This window comes from Haemaphysalis longicornis, unplaced genomic scaffold, assembly GCF_048455015.1.
Source record: "Haemaphysalis longicornis isolate Haplotype H1 unplaced genomic scaffold, Haemaphysalis longicornis Haplotype H1 scaffold_3, whole genome shotgun sequence".
Taxonomy (NCBI): Eukaryota; Metazoa; Arthropoda; class Arachnida; order Ixodida; family Ixodidae; genus Haemaphysalis; species Haemaphysalis longicornis.
The window spans coordinates 139454148-139479432 of record NW_027526335.1 but is presented as its reverse complement, the minus strand read 5'-3'; positions in this window follow the sequence as shown (position 1 = coordinate 139479432).

The window sequence follows — 25285 nt, the reverse complement described above, 5'->3', positions numbered from 1 at the left end:
AAGTGTGCCAGCCTATACTGCAAAATAAAGGCTTCAATTTTAATGTGCAGCTACGAAGTAAGCTGAGGCTTTCTAAACGTAAATATTGGTCATTTATTGCAACGGGAAGTAGTGCATCTTTATAAAAGCAATGCGGAATATTATTAAACAGAAACCTTTGCTTTGACTTCCCCACGTGTGTCAATAAATAACTCGAATTGACTTTCTTATACCCGAGTGCTTACCTCACATGTTATATTACGGTTCCTGCTCAAAAATGGTACAATCACGTTTCACTCACTCCTACACCTGCCTGATATCAATGTCTTTGTATTACTCAAACAAGTAGGTATTACCTACGTTGTTATCCGGACCATGAGCACGTGTGCCGCACTCGCGGTATTTTTAGTCTATTTCATTGTCATACTTTAGGGCACTGCAGAGCTTCTGGTGGGGTGCTTTTTTTCAAGTTTCTTCTAAACTTCCTCGAACGTAGATGCAACCCCGTTATCTGGAACTGCAAACGATTCACGCATACAAATTTGTTGATTGCAATTTTGCATCCAAATAAGTACAAATGCGATTGGTACGTTTAACGCAAGTCTGCTCTAAGTCACTTGCGGGTATTTTGTATTCGAGCCTTGGGAGCCACCTAGAAACTATTTCGTCTTGCCCACGCCGCATAGATTTTGTTCTAGATTTTTGTGAATGGCACAGCTAACCAAGAATTACTCTGGTTCTTTCCCCTTTTTTAGCCACGGATTAGCAGTGCGTGCATTCTTCTAGATTTTAAAATGAAGTTACGTAGTTGCACACATCCTGCTGCTGCGTACGTAGCCCTTTTTGGGCGCCTGTGGAACCTTTCTGGGTCAGGTTCAAGGATCTCTCAATGTGCGTGGGAACGTGTACTTGATGGCAGTGGCAGTTCATGGGCTGTCGGCCGTTAACAAAAAAAATCAATAGCAACAGTAGAATGCTAGATCGTACTCGAATGTCTGTTGTAAATAAACAATGCTGATAATTCAATTGTGCAGCAATCAGGTTACATATATTTTGAGCCTTTTGTGCTTAATTACAGCTGATTTTGAGACGTCGAGAAACGCTAACATGGGAAATACACGAAGGAAGAAAATGTATTTGCTCCATCTCGTAAATGGCACCGCACTAAAAAGTACAGGAGAAGTAACACGCTTTGACTTAGGTGTGGGTGTGACCGGTGGTTCACATTGGCATTGCCATCTTTTATTCAAAGGTAGAATTTTGTATTGGTCATTTGTTTCGCAGAGCAGGTATAAAAAGCTATATTCTGTATGCATTTTTTTAGCACCGTAATACTCCAGCTTCTCAATGGAATTTTTAATTGTGAGCGAACTTGTTGACTGTTTGCTCGGCACGGTGCAGAGTCAAGTGGCTGTATTTTCTCCCTATTTGTTAATAAATCACTCATCTTCACTGTCTATAAAATCTATCAAAGCAGCAGTTTTTTCATACATCGCTTTTAGTGACCTTTTCATGTTGTGATAGTATCCAGGTTTGTTACAGGGTAGAAGAAAAAATTTTCAACGACATTCTTAATAATTGCGCATTCTTCGACCTGTTTCTGAAGGAATATTAAAAATAAAAATACACCAATAGTTGTTTGCGATACTTTTGTGAAAATTAAAAAAAAACTTTTTTCAATTATGTTCTTACTTGCCACTCCTGACATGCCTGTTTATGTATTGCGCTTTCTTGTACACCGTATTGCATGTTACATTCGTGTGGTAGTCTTTAGAAGCAAAAATTCATTATTGTTACGGAAAACTAACAAAATTTAGAGCAGTCAAGCAGGTCAATTTACAGCAACCAAGCAGCCAAGCAAAGAAAATACTCCCAAACTATGACAGTAATACATGAAAGCTCTTTTCTGTGAGCCCCATAAAAGGTCTCTCCTGAATTCAATCTCAAAGAAATGAGAAAGACCTTTTAAGATGTGTGTACAAGCAGGCTGCAATGAAAGAGTGCAATCTATTCTTTTGAAGCTAAGCATCTTCAAGAGAGCAAGAAACGCGTTTGGAGTTAGTAGTAACTGTAACCGCGGAAAGCAATTATTAGTGCCGTTCTATTAGTTGTTCCACAGCAACTCGCGATGTCATTAAAGATGGCATCAGCCAACGGGAGTGCACCGCCGATAACAATGTATTGTCTATATTTACTTCGTTAGAGGCGCACTGCTTCCGAGTATGAGGTCGTGAAATGTGTTTTATTTTTTATCAGAGTCTTAGTGATTAAAAAACTACGGCCGTTGACAATGCAGGAGCGCTGCAGTTTAATTGCATACGCCTTGTGTTGAAATAAGAGGTCTGTACTTTTCAGTGCTGTACAGGTTCGGGAGCACCGAAGGCATTCAGACCGAAGGAGTGAAGAAGTCAGGTTCACCACGGGCATTCAACATGCCCGTTCCGAACACAACATGGATTGAACACATCGTTGAATACTTACGCTTGCATCAAATGCTGATTTTGAGGTTTCCTTAAGCTTTACTTAGAATATAATAATGACACGAGCGGCGCTGACAAATGGCCTGGACCGAGAAGCCCTGGAACAGCGCAAGCTAGCCACTCGCCCGAGAGTATGGGATGACAATGATTTCCGTATAGCACGTGGTCATCGTAGTGGTTGCCTTCGATGCGGTGTCTCGCATCAAACTTTGTCCACACGCATGTCGTCTTCGCTACCTTCGATCTTTGGCATTCTAAAATCAAGTGACAACTTTCAACCTCCGTAATGACAGAGCTTTCGCTTTCTGTTATCAATGACAACATTCAACCTCCATAATGTCGACAAGAATGCAGCGTTTGAAATCCTCACCAATCGCCGGTTCGATAAATTGCATTAGAGTACCGTGTAAACATATAAATTGAGGTACACGTAAATTTTACACTGCTTCAATATGGTAAAACTTGTCGTGACGCAACGTAGCCCCGGAAAAACGCGCGATTTTACTGCTGTAGGGATGCTTTTATACTAGACCAGCGGAAGTACCCGGCGATACCCAGGTTCGCCACCACATAATCACAGTAATCGGTATAACATGTGCTCAAGCATGTCTCACTTTTCATAATTAGGTAGCTCACGGTGAAGTGGTACACAACTAGGTACTCCTGATTGCTGCTGTCATTAGTGGTGCTCCTGGGTAACGCGCGTAGTTTTGGGAAGCGGCTGCAACCCATGTTTTATTGGAATTCTCCCGAAACAAATTCTGTAAAAGATAGCGAGCTCAAATGACTGCTTACAGACCAAAAGTGTCATCTCAGTTGTATACAGGATACTCAAGAGTCAAAGTTGTATAATAAATAACATGGGCCCCTACCGGAGGCGCGTGATTGCAGAAAGTGTAAAGAGGTTGATTGATTTTAGGGTTTTACGCGACGACGCAACGCAGGTGATCAGGCGTGCCGTAGTGGGGGCTCGGGTTTAATTTTAACCACCTGGGGATGTTTACGTACGATTAAATCTCCTATAGACGGGCGTTTTTGCTTTTCGCCTCTACCTGAAAAGCGGCCCCCGCGGCCGGAAAACGACAGTCCCGAGAGGTGGCGAGTGCTATGCGAACGCAGGGAAATTGAACTGAATTCCACGACGATGAGATGTAAGTTAAAAATTCCGCTGGCCTTTTTACACGCGTGTTAGGACAATATGAATAATGGTGAAGTAGGTTTTTGACAATTGTATGGGCAGAATTTGCAAGGAACAACGAATTTGATAGATCAACGCGCTCTATAAGTATTAATAAATATGTAAAAGCATAATGTTCCCAAAATACTGAGTGTGGCTATTAGGCGGATGTTAAATAAAAATATTTTACAGCAGCGCTTATATACCTGCGTAAGTTACCTGTACCAACCGAAACCAATTCAGTAAAAAAAAATCTGGACTGGCCTGCGATCACCAAAAAATATGTGCAAAACTACTTCGCCCTGTTTCACTCTGTTATGTCTTTTTTGTTTATTTCCTCAATATTGAGCTCGTACTGCATAATCACAACATACTCATGAAATTCGAAGGAGTTGGTACCAACAGTTTCGCCAGGTGTTGACATCACCTGTTAGGTCTTTCATGCTGTTTAGGCGTGTGATTAAAAGAAATCTTTTCCTGTTTTACGGCGTCGCCAGGCCAAATTCATCAAATTGGTTTTGTGTATTTTATGGGTACTATTCATCAGCAAAAAGCAATTAGATTATGAAATACTTAACACATTCAGTGAAGAACCTTTAAAAAACCCTATTTTGTTCCGAAATGCAGAAACGGCAAAATAACGTTGGTTAGCGCGAAACCGTAAAACTACTGTTTAGATATTTTTACGAGATTCACAGATCAACAAAAAGCACTTCGATATGTAAACTACTGAGGGATATAATCATAAATTTACGAAAGCACTATGTTCTCCTCTTGCTCGATTACATTAAATATTTCTTAAAATTCCGCTTTAGTGAGACCCTACCTAATAGAACAAAAGAAGTCACTGGGTATAGATGTTTTGGCTGGGCGTTGATGAATAATTGAGTAAATGACTCAGTCAGTCAGTCAGTCAGTCAGTCAGTCAGTCAGTCAGTCAGTCAGTCAGTCAGTCAGTCAGTCAGTCATTCAGTCTATCGATCAGTCTGTCATTAATTCCGTCGATCAGTCGGTCAGTACGTCAGTCGGTCGGTCGCGGACTTCTCTTCATAGGTATTCATGATTCAAAATGCCACTCCCTATGTCAGAAACGACAACATGCCACTGACTCTAAGAAACGCACTACCTGCTTTTTTGCGACGATGAACGCATACGTCGACGACGAAAGTGCCCGGCCACGCCTAAATATTTCCTCGCACTCGATTTTACCGAGGAGCAGTCCTTGTACGTTTGTTGTAGTTACTGCAACGGCTTTCCTCTGAAATAAGCCAAGAGGCGAACGGGCGTTCGCAGGAAAGTAACGCGGCAGGAGACGTTTTCTTTCTCTAAGTGACATCGCGCCGGGAAATTGCAAGTCGAACGCGGCTGCCATGACCTGCCGTTCCTTAAGCTCTCGCTTAAGTGCACACTTGCGTCGCTGTCACTCAGACGGCAACGACGCCAACCAAGAGTGCCCCTATTAGACTGTGCCTTCTCGTGACCCCTTTGCCCGGAATTGGGAGCGACGCAGCGGAACGTTCCCCCACTGACGGCCAGGCCTCTCTAGAAACTAACAGTTCTCCGAAAATGGAAGTGCGAAGACTCAAAGACAAAGATAATCTTGATGGGGATAGACACCGGCTGTACCGGTGTTTAAGGTACGAGTCATGCACTTTTCAACTGCGTGCCTAAAACCCGCAATTCTCGAGCATTATTGTTAGAGCTGGTATATTTAAATGATTCCCTTCTTGATTTTATAGAGTAAGAATATGTATCGGGGTACTTATTGAGACACTGTGGATTTTAAACATTCACAATGTAAACACTTCGAGAGAATGTTTTTTTTTTACTTTTTCATCAGAGATGTATTTTGCATTACCGTGGCATTAGAGATGGGTTTTGCGCTTTAGAATGAAACTAAATCACTAGTAAAATTGTTTATGATTAACAGAGAGAATATTAGAGAAATGGGACTGTAATACGGCTCTCCCTCACCCCTCACCGGTTGGTGAGCAGCAGGGTCTCATTATTCCAGATAAAATGAAGTAGTTTCCCTCTTTTCCAGGGGAATAATTCTAGAATGACATGTATTTTACTGCGAATGCAATTAATAGCCCACTCTACTAAAAAGAATGCTCTGGAGTTGGCGTCGGTTCCTATGAAATCGCGAAGCTTGGTATAGCTCGAGCTTCGCATAATAAAAACACAAGGAAACTACCGCACTTCCAGAAACTTTTCGGCCTGCGCAAAACCATAAAAAAGCCCAGATTTCTGCTGTGCTTGTGACTCGACGTTCGATGGCCACTGCACGTACAGCCCGCGCTATGCTGACATCACCCGGTGGGGCACCTCAACCAACAATCGCTGGCAGTGCAGTAATAGAAAGAGCAAACTGGTGAGTTAAAGCCTGTTTCATTTCTGTCGCAAGGTGTTCTCAGAGTTTTTAGTGTAATTCGATGTGAGGTCGCGGCGCTTTCGTCGTCAAGTTTATCAGAACCTTGTTATCTTATTTGTATGCGTGGAGCAATTATTCGTTTTTTGCGGTAATTTTTATTTTTCGGTGAGAGGGAACGCGGGAATAGCCCTCTAACTTATGAGAAAGAATATGAATGTTCTCCTACGTGCTGCCCTTCAGAGAATTTATGGGCACATGGGCTCTTCCCCCGTTAACCAGACCCCCCGTAGGTCACCTCAAGGAAATGCACTTTTACATAGGAGGCGAGCTGCGCGGGGAAATCTCCATTTACCGCATTTATCTTCACGTATAGGCAGATGGTAAACTGCATCGGTTTCTACGCCCATCGGTGTCCGTTATATGGTCGCGCGCCGTACCTTGGTGCTCCGCAAGTGTGAACCAAAAACCAAAACAGTTTCGCGACTTTATTCAGAATCACAAACAGATACACAACGCTGAAAAGCTGGAAGACATTACATGACCTGCAGCGATCGGGTAAGCATGCAATATGTTTTTTCGTGGCATACTTTGAGTTTGTCAATAGGGGTTTCTTTGCTCTAGAAATACAAACGATAGGGACGACAGTGCGGTTATACTACCATGTTAGAAATGTCAGAGTGCCAGCTCATACAGTAAATGAACTTTCGTCTGATCTGCCCAGCAGCCCTATTGCCAGTTGAAAGACGTGAACACAGAGTGACAAACCGTATTCTCTTGAACACCTACCAGTGATTGGACAGAATACTTTGGAACTAGATACCGAGGCATCGAACAACTCTACAAAGACTAGCCGGTAAAAGCGCACCCAAATATTGTGTTGAAGTATTCTCTACTAGCGTTCAATCATTTCCGTATACTTTGCATTTAGACTTCCGCTATACGTTTATAGCCGGAAATCGCGTACCGTTTCCGATGAATACTACATTAGTTGGCAGTTTTCACTACACTGCCACGTCCTATGTAGTTGCCTGCACCTTCTCCACTACAGTCTTGCTTAGAGTATTGAATTTGCCTGCTTTGGAAAACAGATTATGTACGGCGGGTTACTGAGTTCATACTTACAACGTTCATCCCCTAACCACGGAGAGGACGTTTCGCCACTCATCTTACCGTCTATGAACCAACATTGCACGTGTTCGTTGGAGCTGGCGCTTATTCCGGCTTACATACAAGAACATGCAGGAAATCACGCAAATCAGCAAGAGCTCTATGGTGTCATTCAATTCACGTCTGGCACTGTATCCAAGGCACAGCCAACTTTCAAATGCTTGCTCGCAGATGATGCAGAGAAGGAATGGGAAGAAATAAAGGCAAGTATCATGCTCGAATATTACCACAGGTAAAGAAGCTTCACCGCTCTATTTCTCGTAAGCAGCAGCTGAGTTAAAGTCAGTTTCATTCTCAGGAGGAGCGTCCCGGCGTTTAGAAAATACAAGCCGCCGTTATTTTTTTTTGTGTGGCAGCTTTACTCCATACACACGAAGTTATTCAAAATAAAATAAAATTCGAGTTCGTATCCTTATTTTACAATTGTAAAATGACGGAACGCTGGTTCGTGCTTGTACTAACAACAGGGCTACACTCTTAGGCAAAAAGGACTAAAATAGGGACTAAAATACGGCTTTTAGTCTTCGCGGGCAACAGTTCTTCAAGAAAGTATCTGTAGCACAGTGTGTGCCGTGTGCACAAGGGCGGAGTAACTGTTACTCCCCTACGATTTATAAGGAGTAACAGAAGGACGAAACGCATGCATTTAGTCTCTTTGCTGCGTCGTTAATCCGCTGTAATGGCGTCGTCGTTGCAATTTCGCGCGTAAGACTGTGGGCAGTTTCAGATTTACAAAATGCAAGTCATTGCAGTCAGTGGGTCTTTTACATGGAGTCACGGGAGAAAATATCGACGTTAATTATAAGAAAAGCGCCTAGCTTCCATTGAGCAGCGGATAATGGCAAAGAGGGGCGAAGCGCGATCGGCAGACGTTTCTCGGTGAGGTTATCTTCATACGCTCTGTTGCACATGATTCGGGCGAGGTAACAACGGCCGATGAAAGATTTCAAGACCATCAACAATAAAACAAATATTAGTGACAATAGCAAATGTTAAACTCCAAGCGTAATGAATATGTTTATGTTTAATCGAGGAGGAAGAACAGATAAGTTGCTGATTACAACTGCACAATAAAAATGCTCGCAACAGGTAAGCGTCTTGAAATTATGTTTTACAATCGGTGTGTAATTGCCTCGTGCACCAAAACTTTGTAAACGCTGCAACTTCTGTAAAACCCTATTGCATTTCCCAGTTCCGACTATATAGCGACGTTATAGCTTGAATATTTCAGACTAAGCAACCCCAAATTTGATTTGGCCGATGCAGGAAAATATGGTCTGTTTCACTATTCTGACACTCACACAGACGTCCGCTATCATGCACGTTTATCTACGGCACTTAACATATGTATAGAACACTAAAAATGCACTTAGTTTGCTACAATTTGTGCGGAAACAAATGAGTAGGTCGATCACCCAGCCATCTATCCTAACTAGACGATGACCTCATTGCTCTTTACGAGAAAAAACTATGATAGTGAGGCTGTACATAGAATCTAACTGAGCAGTAGTCCTTAAAATTAGCAAAGCGCTAAGCGCTATTCTCAAATCGCGGTCACGGTCGCTTGCAGGGATAGAAATTCCGGCACCATTTGGAATGAATCAATCACCTGGCAGAGCACTACCCGCTGTGCACGGTAATATTACCAACCGGAGCATCCGTACGGCGGCGCGGTGTATTGGTAGCGCGTCGGCTTCCTTGTGTATAATTGCGGGAGTCGGTGGTTCGACCACTGCTAGTACCGACCTTATGTTTTTCTCTGCGACTCAGCGATTCGTCCTTGGGGAGTATTGGAACAGATAAACCGGGTGGCTGACTAACCGTTCGTCCCCTCACATTTAGTCCCCAAAGGTAGTATTCATTGTGGCGAAGGCCGTTAGTCGCCCAAATGACAAACTTGTAGGTTGCGCTTGCTGTGAACACAGAGATTTGCACAAGAAAAAAACGTAGACTTTCACGAGCACCGTATTCTCTTGAAGGTCTACGTTTTTCTCTCGTGTTAGTCTCTGTGTTCACAGCAAGCGCAACGTACCCCCAAAACCATGTTGCACCAACTAGCCCGACATCAAGCTTTATTTTAGTTCTCTTTGCCTAAGAGTGTAGTAGCAACTTCACAGAGGCCCTGGACACCTTACGCCGGGAGGAAACGGATCCTTTGTTTACTGAATTATGTATACTGTGCTTACTGAATCGGGTGCGTATTATTACGACTAAGGGGTAGAGCATACACGTTATACAAAAGAAAAACTTCTCACAATGCAACCAACTGAAATATCGTGAAATCCTAAGACAAGGGCGAATGCTACAATTCGCATAGACCGCAGTATGCCGGAAAATGCCGTAAAAGTCTCTTAAACGCTGCTAAACATTGTTTTTTATGCTTGGGACCGCCACTCTTTGCTTCGTATGAATTCGCACGGTTTCATTTACGTTTTGTAGCATGTACTGCTTCATGGCAACGCTGTTCAAATATTAGCTGCTTTTGTTCATCAAAAGTAGTATAAAAAAACGTAGACAAGAGGAAACAATTTCAAAGCACCGAACCCACGTGGTTGCTCTAGGCATATTTCTGGTACAAGCGCGTGCGCTTTAAAGGACTTCTTTCAGGGGCAAGGTATAGTATTGTGCGGGTTGCTAAAGCATGTACAGTGAACGTAACCGCCCATGCGCGCACACATTTTCACTTTCATGAAGGTGCGTTAAGTGAACGCATTGGCGACCTTCTGATCGCACAGTGACCAGAAGGTTCAATTTCTCGTGGACTAAAAACGATAGTGATTTCGGGCTTCACGGCTGCATCACACACGGTACAACACACTGCGGGCGCCCTTTTGCTTGATGACGTACGCCAGGGTCCATCGACAGTGATTATACTTTGGGGTTACCATATTTTTAGTGATTCGCAACGTAAGCAGAAGCATCACGGCAAGCCGTCCTAGTTGGAATCGATTCACGCTGCAAAATAGCGCACATAAACTGGGATAAGAAAGGAAAACACGCAGACGCACTTCTAACAAGTGCTTGAATCAGTTATGAGAAGCGATTTCCCGCCTTTTCGTTACTTGTCTTCGTGTTTGTGCGCTGTTTCGCAAAATCGCCGCGTAAGATTCCATCGAAAGTGGGTGCACCCACTTTAATAATCAGGAATTGTTATGCAATGCCCGGACAAATACAAAAGTGTTCTACGCTCAATATTTCCAATCTCCCTGTTTACAGTCACCTTCGCTGCAATTTCCATGGCAACGGTTTCGTGGATGTCAATTTAGGAAACAGGTGCGCTGTCACTGTGCAGCCAAGTATTTACGCTTTCTGCTTGAAAGCACATCGTAGGTTTCCTCGACGCTACTTACACACAGGACCTCACAGAGCTGTTCTCAAGCCCCTGCGATGAACGCTCGGTTAGTTACGCGCCCCAATTGGCCTCCAAAGAGGTCGTACGCGGGAGCTCATCCGACAAGCGAGCGTTTAGCTAAAGCAGAAGTGCGGCCAATATTACCGAGCTAAGCGCCCGCGGGCCATCTCGACGATCAATTTCCGGTCCCAGGGTTGCATGCTTGATGACCTCCGTTTCTGCGCCAGGTTAGACGGCGGCGTTTTTTATATTCCAAAGATAATTTCTAATACTCTCTTTAAACACTTTCCCTCAGGATGTAGAATAATCTCCGGCCCCCGCTTAATCCTCTAATCATCATATTCAACCATCGAAAGTAACAAAATAAGCAGTAAAACTCAGTCGGGGACTCGTAAAGACCGTACGTACACACAGCTTTGCTCTTCCAGTAATCGCGATAAATGTGGACACAAGGCGGGTAATCCAGACGTTGTAATGAATTCCGGTGGCAGAACAAAAAAAAAAAAACAGATCAACGACTAAGTTCGGAAGAGCAGGTAAGAAGCGTTGGACTAGTAGGCCAAACTAAGTCATCGGGGAATGAGGACGAGGCACATGGCTAAAATTGCAAGTACGGTGAAAGCAGATTTGTTTGTTGTACGGTGAAAGCAGACATAATGATTTACTGTTCTAGAATGCCGGCGAGTTGAGGAAAGATTTGGAGAGAAATTTAAAATATGTTAAAATTCATTTCATCCGATGGTGTCCTTTTGTTCATCGCTGTGATTGCCTCGAAGCCAGCGAATAGTTAGAGCGGATGCAAGGGAGGTGTGTGTTGATTGAATGAGCAATTAACGCGTTAGGGCGTCGAAAAGTGTCAATAGGCAAACGTGACACCTAAATTAAATTCTTAATGCAGGAGTAAGGTGACCTCACTTTTTGGGAGCGCCCTGTAGAGCGTAAGCTCGCGCCAGAGCAGGGGGCGCGCAGTTTTTTACTGTGAAATAAATACATGAAGGGTGACTTTACCTTCACTAGTTTCAAGCATTTTGGCTTCGTTTCAGCTCCATTTCCGCTAGCCATGACTCAAAACATGCATGTAACGAAAAACTTTATGTAACAAAAAATAGCGAAAATTTCCCAAATCCGTTACATTCAGGTTTCACTGTAATGGAGTGGGAGTGGAACCTTCGGATAAAACAAGTTATATTCATCGACCAAGGTCACCACACGGTTACACAATTACTCTTCCCAAGCTTTCAACAATTAGGAGAGAATAGATGTGGGTTGCTTATTCTTTAGGTAGAAATAATTGAGCACGCAGTGAGGTGAATAGAAAACAAAATAAAACCGAGACTATCAGCCGGCAGAGATGCATTCTCTGCTTTGGATGGAATGAGGAGCGCTCTATCCGGTGTCTTCGAGCAACCCTGCAGCTTTGTTGTCTATGCAACGAGTGACAAAGTATCTTTTAAAGCCCCGGAGCAACGGGACGATGATGCCGGCGACAGATGGTGGGGCGACGCCTCCAGCATTGTTCCTCCTTACACCTGGCTTCTCTTCCGTGCAACGAATAGATGGACCGACCCATGTTGCCGGTGCACCGCGCACGTCGTCGTTGGCGCCTATCTCAAGTATCCACTTATTGCCTTGAGTGAAGAATCGTTCTAGCGCCTGCGCTAGACGTCTGAATGCATACGCTTTTCAACATGTGGAAGTGTATATATTACCTCGTTCTTTGGTCTAAGCTGCAGTTTGCAAACAAAATAGAGAAATGTGAAGTAGAAGGTAAGAACACACCCATAAACATTTCAGGTGCCTTTATTGATTACTGTACACCTAGGGGCGACCTCCTAATAGTCGTTCAGGCAAACTTTGTGTAGTGTGGATGTTGGTAAGGAACACATTAGAGGTGTTTATAGTGCTACCGAAGTTACGCAAGACGACGATTCCCCCAAAGAGAACGCAGTACTTTGAAGGTCAAAGCCAGTGTGTAAATAGGTTAAGCAGTGTTGTTTTTAAGCTCGTATCCCTTAGATAACACACAAAATGTAACTTTTACATCATCTCGGTATTCACAACCCATAATAAACAATGAGCATGTAGTTCAGGAAAGAAGCTGATGATCGCTCGTAAGATACCCTGTTAACTTGAACTTGTCACAAACTTGTTTTTTGTCCGCTGGTAATAATTTGGTGTGTACAATCGATGTGTGCAACCTAACTTCCCAACGTTAACAGACCACTCAACCATGCCCGTGAAGAGAATTTGCCTGATTTCCTAGCTATACTTACAGAGTATTCAACCCATTATTTGTGGTCATTATTCCTTGTTAAGTATTCAATTTCTTCAGGTACTTTTTTACGTTTAGCGACTAACACTAAAGAATCATTTACATTTTTGTTTTGTTGGGAGCCACAAAATTTTGCACGTACGGTCCACAGTGAGCAGAACGTTCTTACTCTTGAGCTTTTTTTAAATATTTTATTGCGAACGAAAGCTACGTGAAACTAAAATAAATCTCTGCTTTCGTCCTATCACATATACATACATTTAACGTAATTAAGTCCTTGTAAAAGTTCGGACCCACCTGGCATTTAGGCAGGTATTCTTCAGCTGCACAACCTTGTTTACCGTAGCCTTCACTTCAATACTTAATTTTGAGAGACGCGGTATACATTTTCGAACTTCACTCAGAGCGTTAAAACAAACCTGTGAATATACTGCCCAAAAATTTCTTTAGGCCCTAAGTAAGGTGTGGCTGATTTCATCCAGGTAGCTCTGTTTGTAAGCGATATCTAACCCACTTCTGGTCAATGGCAGGATTTTATTTTTGTTCATGATTGTTTTTCTCTTATGCGTGGAGCGGAAACAATTTTTTTACTTATTACTTTTAGATTTTGGCGGCCACTTTGCGAGTTTTGTGTGAGCAGAAGCTTCATTCAGCTCACAAGGTACTGCTACAATAAAAAATAAAAAAGAGTACGCCCAAACAAACAAAACCACGCGCTTCTAAGGACTAAATATTAAGTCAGCCAGAGATCACTGAGGCTGAAGTGGAAAAAAAAACATCCATAACTTAGAGAGATCATCAAAAGAGTTAATTTATTCAATTAGGAAGTTGAGGAATGGAGAGAAAAATAAAAATTACACAGAAAAGTTCTGAGCCAGACCTTACCCAAGAAAGAACCCTAGGGGTATCCCTACGGGCTCCAAAGAAGCGAGATGTGCTTAAACGCGAGGTAGGTGCTTCATGCAGGAGATTCCGTGCTCATTTGTGGCATTGGTTGTTTCCGCAAGCAAAACAAAGCGTCGTGTGGTACCGCGCGAAAAGTTGGTTGGTGCCGCAAGCCAGGCAACGCAGGATTTTTGATACAAGCTTGCTTTTCCGCATAACGCCACTCTTTAGACGCATAAGACCAGTAAAAGGGTTATTATCCGACCACCAGACATACCATCCTCGTCATCACACAAGTCATAATCACTATGTTAATGAACTGCGCTTCTTTCGGGCTTGTTGGGACCGTCTGTGCAGCAAGAAATCATGCCTACGTTTCTGTCATGACGGAAGCGACCTCGTTTCCTATAGCTTATGCACACGACGAATTTGAGAAAGCATGAGGACAAGAACAGAATAGAACACATATTGCGGTGAAGCCACCACTTGGAGTAAAGATTATTGCCAGATGGTAAGTTCTTATTCTGCCTAAAGGCATCATTTAGGAGAACAATTAAGCCAGACGAATGTATAGGCAAAGCAATGTTCATGCTTCTAAACCTGAAACAGTTATTCATACCTGTCACATTGTTCACCACAAAGCAAGCATTAAGGATATCTCAGGCAGAACAGTAATCCACACCACAAAGCAATCATTAAGGATATCTCAGGCAGAAGAGTAATCCAGAATCGATACTTGCAGTGTTCCGTTAATTAAAAATAAACGGGGAGTAATTCTTGCGTAATCAACGAAAACCAAAGCGTAAAAACAATATGTAAACCACAAAACGGATTGAGGGCTCTGGCTGGATCTTTGGGATCGTGGCTGGCAACTATCACAGAAGGTCCCAACAGATGGCGCGGCAGCAGTGAGAAAGCGATAAACTTCAATTGATTTCAGTAAACCGTCGTTGTGTTTTTCACGCGAGGACTGAGACAGGAAGAGAACAGCGTGAGAGTTAGGCGGAAAAGATAGAAGATTACGTAGCAGGAGAAGCAGAAGACTATCGTCTTTGGACGAAATTTGCTGAGAAAGGAGTATTTAAGCGACCAATTTTTCAGGATGCGTAGAGCGGGCAACGCCCCGTTTTTTTGAGATCTCAAATAATGATTATAGATATACCACCCTGTACTGTTAGCACACGGCGCCCACTTTCTAATTTTGCGACAAAATATATCCCCCAACTTTTCAGGCGCGAGGTATTTTGTCTTCTATAAAAAACGACGCTAAAGAAGTAGACGACACAAGCATAAAGGCAGGCGGGTCCCTCACTATACCACTGTCGCAGCCCTATTTGCGGTTGTTCTGCTATTTCGTCTCTATCAGGGTTGCATATTTACCGGAGATGCACTTCACTGACTAGTATTACTCGCTTTTCTGCTTCTGTTATTGGGTCCGCTGGAGCAGTAGTGTTGTCAACAAATAGCGCCTTCACAAAAAAGTTCACTCTCGTTCTTCACGTGTCCAATCACCCTTTCAATTTGCAATTTATACTCGGTTACTACGTTCCGCAAAACGTGGCGGACGGAAGGAGGGCGGCAGACAGACAGAACCAAGACGTAGTCATGGTGACGCACACATCCATAATCGCTATCCGAAACGGCATTTTACTAATCAGACCGATAATGAGTGATGGAGCGTTATCTAATGCTGACTGTATCTAATCTTTTTCCTCACATTTTCATGGAGGTGACTTCTAAGAAATTATCCTAATTTGTTAAACAATAAAATTCATGGGTAGCATTTAAGAGGCTACTGTATGCTTTCCTTTCTTAGGCTACAACAAGTGGCGAATTCAACCTGGCGGTGTTAAATTCCCCGGCGGTATTAAATGGCCTAATAAATTACTCTGGTAAAATGGTCATAATGGTGTACTGCCTCGTCCTGGGGTCGTAAATAAACGTGATTGATTATTGTTACTGTTTTAAGATGTAATACCATTATTAGCAGTTAGCACAGAACCGGGGTAATAGGAGATTATTGGGAGAGGCTTTCGCCCTGCAGTGGGCGTATATAGGCTGGTGATGACGATGATGAACATTATTATTATATTATCGTCAATTTTAATCCCATGATCATCACCGAAAAAATTGTCCCGCCACCTAGACAACATCTAAAAATCTGCCCCTGGTAACAACTGATGAACAACAAGTACACCCCTGGAATACTAACATTTAAACACGTCCTCTGGTAATGCACTGGAAGGACGCTTCTGTACGCAGTCCTCACTCTACGGTTTGACGTTCACGGTGATGGGCTATTCCAGGAGAGGAGGTTGAATTCAAAATAAGTAACAAAAAAAGGAAACGAGATGAAGCGTAAGTACCCAGGACACATAAGGGCTGGGCGGAAAGGAGCTGCTAAATCGTCTCTACATATGTTTTCCATAATCTATGGCCTAATTGCTTAGTGTTGTACTTGAAATTGTAAAAGATTTACAGAGAAAAAACCGTATTTTGAGTGTACCAATATTGCATTTAGTTTTTATGGTTGCTTTCAGGTACAACACGGTTTTTCTAATTTCGTTAATTATTTAACTCTCCGAACCGGATCAGTGTGTCATTTAGTCAAACGGCAACTGACCCAGAAGGAAGCGGGCTTACGCGAACTCAAACAGTAACGAAGCGTTTTTGTTTTCAGTTCACCGTACTGCAGGACACTGCTAAGAACACTGGTATTCTTGAACTTGTAACATAAAGGTTAGATGCTGATGGGGAAATTCTGTTGCGCATATGCTTGCTTTGCAGAAAATGAAGCCGAAAGACTACGGTTTTCGACATCCCTGGTAGTAAACTTCCCGCTCTCCGTTCACTTTTGCCGTAACATCATACATCCCCTCAACCCCAGACCATCCCATGTCCTCCGCATCCTGTCCCACGTCCTTCCCGTTATATTCTCTATCGTCCACCACTCCGTCACTCTTTTTTCTGTTTTTGTCTATGCGCTTCTAATTTACCCTCCTACCTATTATACATACCCATCCTACACCCGCCATATTCCCTCGTCTCTGATAGGTCATTTCTGTATCTGCAGCCTCCCCTCTTCAAATTAATTCCTCCCTTGCCATCCTTATTCCCCTCGCCTTTCCATTCTCTCCTCCTTCCCTGAACACTCCCCTGCTCTTCATTTTGCCAAGCCTCCTTCCTCTCTCCCTATCTATTTCTTTTCCTGCACTTTACCCGCCTCGGTGGCACAGGGGCTAAGGAGTTGTCTTGCTGAGCACGAGGACGCGGGTTCAATTCCCGGCCGCGGCGGCCGTTTTATCTGATGAAGGAGAAAGCAAAAACGCCCTTGTGTACGAGATTTCGGCGCACGTTAAAAATTCCCAGGTAGTCAAAATTAACCCGAAGCCATCCACTACGGCGCGACTCATCGTCTGCGTTGCATCGGCGCGTTAAAGCCTACAATCAATCAATCCTTGCACTGGGTCTTGTGACCACCACTTTGGTCATGCCGCTATGTACACAGCGTGACAGAAACGCTGAGTGGCCGCCTTCTGAAAAAGATGCACAGGTTGCGAGTACTCCAGGCCTTTTTGTTTACACCACAGACGAATACTATGATTTAGAAGTACTAATTACACACCAAAAACCATTTATACCTATTTTTTTTTTCTTGACTGATGTTGCTGCAATGTCGTTTGCTTGAGTAGTCGTCTCAACCCGGCGTCTTTTGCTGGCCTGTTTTTAGGAACAACCAATTATATAAAGACCATTGTTAAACAAGTGAACACTGGGATGGTGTTTGTAGGTGTTTGGCACTAAATGTGAGGGAGATTGCCGCTGTTTCGATAATGCTGATAACCATGAATTATGTCACCAGTGCAACAAGTCTGAGAAGGTTTTGCATGCGCATACTTCGAGTTGAGATTTGCTACTGCGGAAAGCAGATAGAGCGTATGTGAGCCCAGTCTGGTCCACATGATCTACATGACTAGTGCATGGTGCGTTACCCCAAACACCGAAAACCAAATTTTTGCTTTCGTAACTACAGGAATAGGGAATACTTCCGCAAAAAAGCTTGAGAAAGACACAAGCAAAAGTTTGTTAAATTCGTGCAAACATTGCTAAGCTGAGGTTTTTGAGCAGGATTTTCTTTCTCAAAGCTCATATACGCGCACATTCTATACAATATGTTGAGTACGCGCGCGTATTCCTGTCATTTTATTTACTAGTATTGGTGGTACACTTGCAAATGAGCCCGAACGCAATAGTAAGAAAGGATTTACAGAATAAAGTTTGCTTTTCATAGCTAGTACGTAAATAAAAAAACATTTACCCTACAAGTGGGGTTTACAAGCCAGAAGATGTCTTAAAACTGAGGACATAGATATCGTAGTGGATACGTAAATACAGCATGAAAATATTTTCGTGAACTAAGGTGTGAATTTCGGAAAGCGCAAATATCTTGAAAAACAACTAAATAAAAATTTCACATTGCCAGCGCAGGTGCCTCATTGTATGCACATTTTAGGGGCATTGTACGCATCAGGAATTGATTATTTCAGCGGTCCGAAGCAAAATTCTGACGAAAAAGAATTACGTTTGCTTCAGATTTTGTCTAAGTTTAGCGGCCACAAGAAAACGTTACAGCCCCTTCTTAAAGAAACCGAGAGAAGCGAGAAAGCTTTCTGACAGCAAAAATGGGTGAAAAGTGCTTCGAAACCTTTGCGAAAAGTGCCTCCAACTTCACTGAAAGTCTGTCCAGTCAATCGTCATACCTTTGAAGACCTAAATCGCAAACAAAGAACAAAGCCATGCGACAATTTCTCTCCAAACAAGAAAACTTATCTACAGACTATCAAAATGTATACCGATACATGGCTTATGAGATAAAGGTATACTACTGTACTCGTTCATGATCGGTAGGTGTATAGTCTCATCCACAACAGTTATTTCTTGCGATTTTAGCGTAGCCGTTTGGACACAATTAAGTTCCGATTTCGCACAAGCGCCACGTGTTGAGAGATGTGTGGACCAAGAGGTATATGGGGAAGTTCATTAGGTTATTGCCAGGATAATATCGGTCCCACAATGAAAGCCTCCGTTTTACATAACACCTTGTCTTTAGGGGACTAAAAGTTAGCGTTCCTGAAGCAACCGCAAAACAACGGCTACAAAATTCTATCTCATGCTACGAACAGACAACGTGTCCTGTTTTCGACGAAAAGTCACTTCACTGTAGCTAAAACATTACAAGAGGTGACGGCGACCTAACAACAGACTTCATGCTATGAAACTGGTGCCGAAGCGTGGGCGCATAGGAGGAGACGCCACTACAGGTAAAGACAAGTCAAGCACTAGAAAAAAGTGGTTAAGATGGGAGTCTATATTGTTGCGCGTAGGTGTTGTGAGTGATGATGTAGAAGGCGAAGGTCCTGTCAGATTTCGGTCTGGGTTGCTATCTACAGTAAATACTGAGAATAGGGTGAATACATTGGGTTCCCTCTTTTATCCTCGCAACATTTTTTGGTAAAGATGCTGGGTATCGATCCCAGTACCTCTCGTAACAACATTTATTCGGAAATTTCAAATATACAGTAGACCTGAGACAATTCAAACTCAAAAGAACCACTGAATTTGGCTTGAAATATTACGAGTTTCAATTATTAGAAGTACTCATAAGTATGACTCTGGGCAACATACAAACTTACGGTGAAATGAAATATCCACTTATATGTAATAATACAACATTCTCACATCATATTGAAGTTCTATTCACACCTTAAAAATATCACAAATGGATGATGTTTGTCTTTGCATAAATGTTTAAAATAAAATTTAAACCACATGCGGCTGTTGGGGTGCGCAGTTTCGCTTTTACACATGTGTACGGGTAATTGGCTTTATTTGTGACTGTTGGTGATGTAACGATGCAAATTTGCAGACACGAGTGGCAATTGCATCTGATAGCATCGGGCAAGGACAAGCAAAAAATATGAATTGCAGTACTTACGCAAATAGCGGAGTTAGAAATTGCGGTTTGAAAATCCATTTATTTCACACTTTCCCAGCCAAAATTCTCAGGATTGTTTCAATTATCCGAAGGTTTAAATTATGCGTGTTTTATTTATCGCGAGTCTACTGCAAGTTATAATCAGCCGTTGGTCTTAAAACGGTAACTAAATTTTTTTAGCAGGCTTTTATCTTGTGCCGCAGCGTGCTAATTGTTCGCAACACAAAGCTACGTAGCAGAGCGATTCAAGCTAAACCGTACGCCCGAAGAACCTGTTTTTTTGTCAGAGTACAAGGAATCGGCATGGCCTCCGATCACCAGCCGCAATTGGCCATATATTGTGGCAGTTAAATTTATGAAGAAATCAGGTGATTCAAGGATAGGAAGAACCGCCTATTGCTTCAACAGCTGACCACATAAAGGAATTGACGTAGAACTTGAACTCCCCGGGAAATGTAGTTTACACTCCATTTATTCCACGACAATTAAATTCACGCGCATTACTTTGACTGCTAGCAAAGAAAACTCAGAGCAAGCGAAATAATGTTGTACCCGCACCCGAAAAGCGAAAAGTTTGGTTCTTTCATTTGTTTATTTGTTTCGTTTGGTTAAGAACCCTGATAACACTCGTTTCGAAATGGCGTTTTCAAAACTGCTCAATTCCAATGGTTTGGCCGGAGCCATTAGCGCGAAAACGTTATTCCATCAGTAAGTATTTAAGGCAAAATTAACACGAAGAAGTAGTCGCTATGTCATGACGGGTTCCCGGAAATGACATAAAGGGAGACATCAAGGATTGGCAAACAAAGTAAATACAGTCAAATCTCGTGACTGCAAACCCCACGTTAACTAATTTCTCACCTGTATGAATATTTTAAGAAGCGCCGCCAGATTTCCTATATCTTGGATGTAAAAATATTTAAGAATAGCAAATTCTTTAATAGCACATATTTGAGAATAACGCGCATAATTTATTTCCCCATTATAGTTTAGGAACATCACTACCTTAGGCTATTTCCATGTGGAATGACCTTGCAGATACCATTGCTTCCATAGCTGACAGTACTAGATTTCGGGAACATATGTCTCGACATTTTTCATGTAATAGACGCACAACACAACATTTCGAATCTTGTTCATTTTGTGCCTTGTTTTTTGTTTTTGATTTTGTTTGCTTTTTTGTTGGCTGTTCACTTTTCTGTTTAAGCGCCAGTCTTATATTTTAAAAATAAAATTGTAGAAATCTTCGTTTTTTTGTGTGTATTACCGCGTGTTTTTATGCTTGCATCACCTCTATTTTTGGACATAGCGATTTATGTACTATTACTTCTCGGAAGAACATCGTCTTTCACCTTTGATGTTATTTTAATGCTCTTGCAAATAGTTTTGCATTTACTCCCACCTTACTCAATGCTCCTAGGAGCCTGTAAAGAATTGTGAATAAATATATAAATAAAACTCAGTGTAGCGTATTCGGCTAAGCGAAACAGCGCTACAACTCTCGCGTGAAGCAGCAACCTTCGTTTTTTTTGGGCGTGTTCCCCGACTGCAGTAGCTGTCACAATCACCATGTCGAAAGCTAACAGCTAGAGGCCCCACAAAGCTGTGGTTTACTTTGCAGTAGCCTAGCAGGCCGAGCCGCGTTTGCCTCTTTTCTCTCGTATTGGGTGTTGGTGCGCGGTCAGTCGTTCTTTTCGCTAATTAAGTGTGCGGGCAAGTATTTCCTTCATGTAGGTAATTCTGCTGTGAAGTTTATGCGTGATCAGAAGATGAATGCAGCTGGCGGCAAAAAAAGAAGCGAGAGCAGTCCTTATTTTTAGTAGTTGACGATGACGAGACGAAAGAAGGTGACGGTGGTTCATCACACACAAAAGATGAGAATGCGTTGAACATTGATGTTTTAGTGCTCAGGAACGAATTCCGCACCTTGTTTTCTCTGTGCAATGACGTACGCGTTGAGGCATTGTGCAAGGTTAAATATGTAGAGGAATTTCTAATTAGTCCTGCGTGCTGTACGCGCAAAAAGAACCTAAATGATGTTTAAATAAAGTAGCTTTGAAGTGAGGCCAATGTTTTCATTCCAGCTATTGACTTTCTGCGCACGCGTCTACTGCTAAGGCATATCATTTTCATTCCTATGTTTGATCACTAACTTATAACTTCCAGTTTCGTGTTAGAACGAAATTTCAAAATAACGTTTTTCGGCAGTTGCGTTATTTGTTATATCTAGATTTGACTGTAGTTATTCGCGATAACCTTTCGTCGAGACTCATAATTTTCCTTTTTAAGCATCCACACCTTCAGTCTCTTCGTTCAGTCGATAACGCCGCCCTTGCTAAATCGAGGGACACAAATCATCCCCGAAACTCATCCCGCCCTAAAAATAGAAGAAATCATAAACGAGAAAAAAATTCGCAAAGTAGTGGTCAGCCCTGGGGAATGACCTAGGTTTTAGTTGCTTTTACTGACCATAAAGATTCTATATCTCCAGGGCACCCCATCGCATATCCTTCAAACAAAGAGGCAATATTCGAAACCAGAACTGTAGACTTCAGGGTATATTCACCCGTTCGATCGGGAGCGCGGGGACGCATCGAGGGTATGCATCAAGAAATTGACCATTCCATAAACCTTCGAAGTTCTGCACCGCAGTTACGATTACGAGATCCTCCTTTTCACCTCTTTTCCCTGCAATTCGGCTTTACGGCTCTTCGAAGTTTCTGGCGAAATTAGTTGGCATAAAAATACGTCCCCTATGCACCCCGCAGGTACCCTTCCCACCACTGTTTTTAAGCGTGAAGACTCACCAGGATGAAGCGACCAACGGTGAAAATAAGGTAAATAGACGAAGCCCGCACAGATACAAAGCGGAAAGGCAATCTTTTTTGCCTTTGTGAGGCTCTTCGCCTCTAAGAGTCGTTGAGTTATAACGCGTCTGGAGCCATTAGTCTCGTTTAAGGTGCATGGCTCAAAGTACCAAATGAAGCCCCTACTTCCAGTCTTCCCCATTTTCTCAGTTTACTCAGAGGGAAGTCCTTGAAGCAACGGCAAAAACGGGCTGACTTTGGCTATACGCTGCGTGTAGCTGCAGGTACTTTTTTTTATGTTTTTGTTCATCGCTCCGCTAGTAACGTGTTTCTTATGCCGCACGTCAATATAGAATAACATATGACCAAACATATATCACTGGTTCCGCTGTAGTTCCCCGGAGTGTTTCTCTCTCGACTGAATGCCCTCATGGGGACCATCAAGTATATTTCATGAGTGCTCGATTTCCGCACTCTCTTTTGTCTTATAGCTATGGAGCTTAGATTTGCACTTCGTTCCGTATCCTGACAGTATAGTCGGGTATGCGGATGCACGAACTGGCTCTTAAAGTGTAGGGAAAGCATTACGCAACACAGGATAAGAAAACCCGCAGACGGAAACCCGCAGAACACCCGCAGTCGGTAGTGCCCTTTTCCCGAGGATTCGGCTGGGAGTGCCTTAAGGTAGAGTCTGTTGTTCTTCCATTGGCTCAGGCCCGCTTTGAGTCATCCTGCGCAATTCTATCCCAGAAAGTGGCTCATGTTTATAACCCATGTTCCGATTGTTGATATGATTGTAAGTGCACTTTTCCTCAAAGACACCAGGGTCTTGCACTCTAGAAGGCATGCCCGGCTTTGGCGCGTGTTGGGGTATCTAGCGAGCCGAGACTGTCGTGTCAAACTTTTTTTTCCTGGAAATTGAAAATGGAGAAGCGCACTTCACTCTTCTACACTGAGTGCTACTAAATATGTTAAACAGCTACTTTTGTTGGCGTATAATAACTACGCAGCACTATTTACTCTTGAACATCATATGTTAATACGGTGTCCTGAGAAACAAGATGTTTGTTAAAGTATACATCCTAATGTGTTTGTTGTGCACATGCGACCAAATTGTTTTGGAAATCGGAATAAAAGTTTGTTTAAAGAAGACATGAAGACAAAATATAAGTTCACTTTATTAGAAAGACTTCTTTATCCAAACAACAATGGTGCCGATTGTATCGCGAACTTCGATAAATTAATACAGATTTTAGGGAATTTTGTGAAGCAGAGACCATTCCCTAGCCACTTCCCGGTGACTTTTCTATGACATCAAAAAATCTTGTTTGTGTGATTGGCGGCCCCCGAACTGACTCATCGCTAATGCTCATGAATGGATCATTGCAGTGGTGGCTCTAGTTCCGTTTGATCACATCACATAAATGCTAACGCAGAGTTGACGCACTGCAAATTAAGTTTTTTGTGCTGGCCCATATTACGTCTCTTTTATCCGCAAAACGTCAATCTAGCGCGAAATTTGAATGTTTTGTAATACTTCCTCTCACCGTAGCGTAAAATTCGAAAGTTTTGTAATACTTTCTGAGTTTTTCTGGTTAAGAAAACGTCTTTTTGTCTGGAAGGAAGCTGAGTGGGTTACTGAAGCCTAGTTCTTTCCAAAGTTAAACAAGGTTGTATTTTGCCTTCATGGCCAATGAAAGGCTTTGAATGATAGATAGGCTCTAATTTACCTTTCCTCGCATGACTGCTATTTTCCATCTGTTTCAACAGATTTGTAAAAACTTAACCTGATCATTGTCCGTATTTTCTTTGCTTTGTCGGTAATAATTTGCAATAGAGTTTCACGGCTTGAGTAATTCCTTCTGGAACAGGCGGTTTGCTTTCATGTGTCGAATAAAAAAAGGGTTATTGTGGTCCCGCGAAACTGCTTTAAATATAGTTCTATACAAAAGCCCGCATAGATTGCTGCAATGCCTGTTCAAGCATGCTATTTTTACCTGAGTAGTGTAATTCATGCTTTAACATCGAAAGATCTCGAATGCCTTACCAATTCGGCTATCTGGAACTACCTCGACTGTTGGAACACTGATGGAGTGCCGACGCCCGTCACCCTTGGCTCTCGGCGCGCAGCTTGTGCTTGATGTACATGCTTTGATTCTTCAATCTCTGCAGGTGCGTCATCAAATAAGACTCCAGTGGGTTCCTGCCCATTGCGGAATAACTGGAAATGTGAAGGCGGACGCTGCTGCATTCATAGCGCATAACAAACGTGGACCACAAATATCGGTACCATTTTCTCGGAAAGATGCTTCAGCACTTGCATCCTGTGTGGTATGGAGCATGCAGTGTTCGATTTGGACAGACGCATCTCATGATTACGCGCCCCTCCACTCTATCGACCCGCACTGTAACTTTAGCATGCCACATGAATATCGAAGCATGATGAAGCAGTACTCCACCGCACGCGGTTGAACGTCGCCTACACGCGATACTACTGCTACAAAATCAATCAGTCCACCTCGCCTCTGTGCCCACACTGTGGTGTCCGGGAAGATCTGCAACACCTCATTTGTGACTGTGCGCGATTTATACGCAAAGAGTGTGGTTTGCAGTGTCTCTGGGCCGGCCGGTCTCCATAAGGCTAGAACTGAGAGCCGTATTAGGTCCCTGGAGTTCTTCCAAACGTGCCTTTCGTGCCACAAAAGCTTTACTGGCCTATCTAAAAGCCACAACCATTGATAAGACTTTGTAAATAGTTCAAATCATGTGTTCCTCTTCATCATTATAATCATCATTG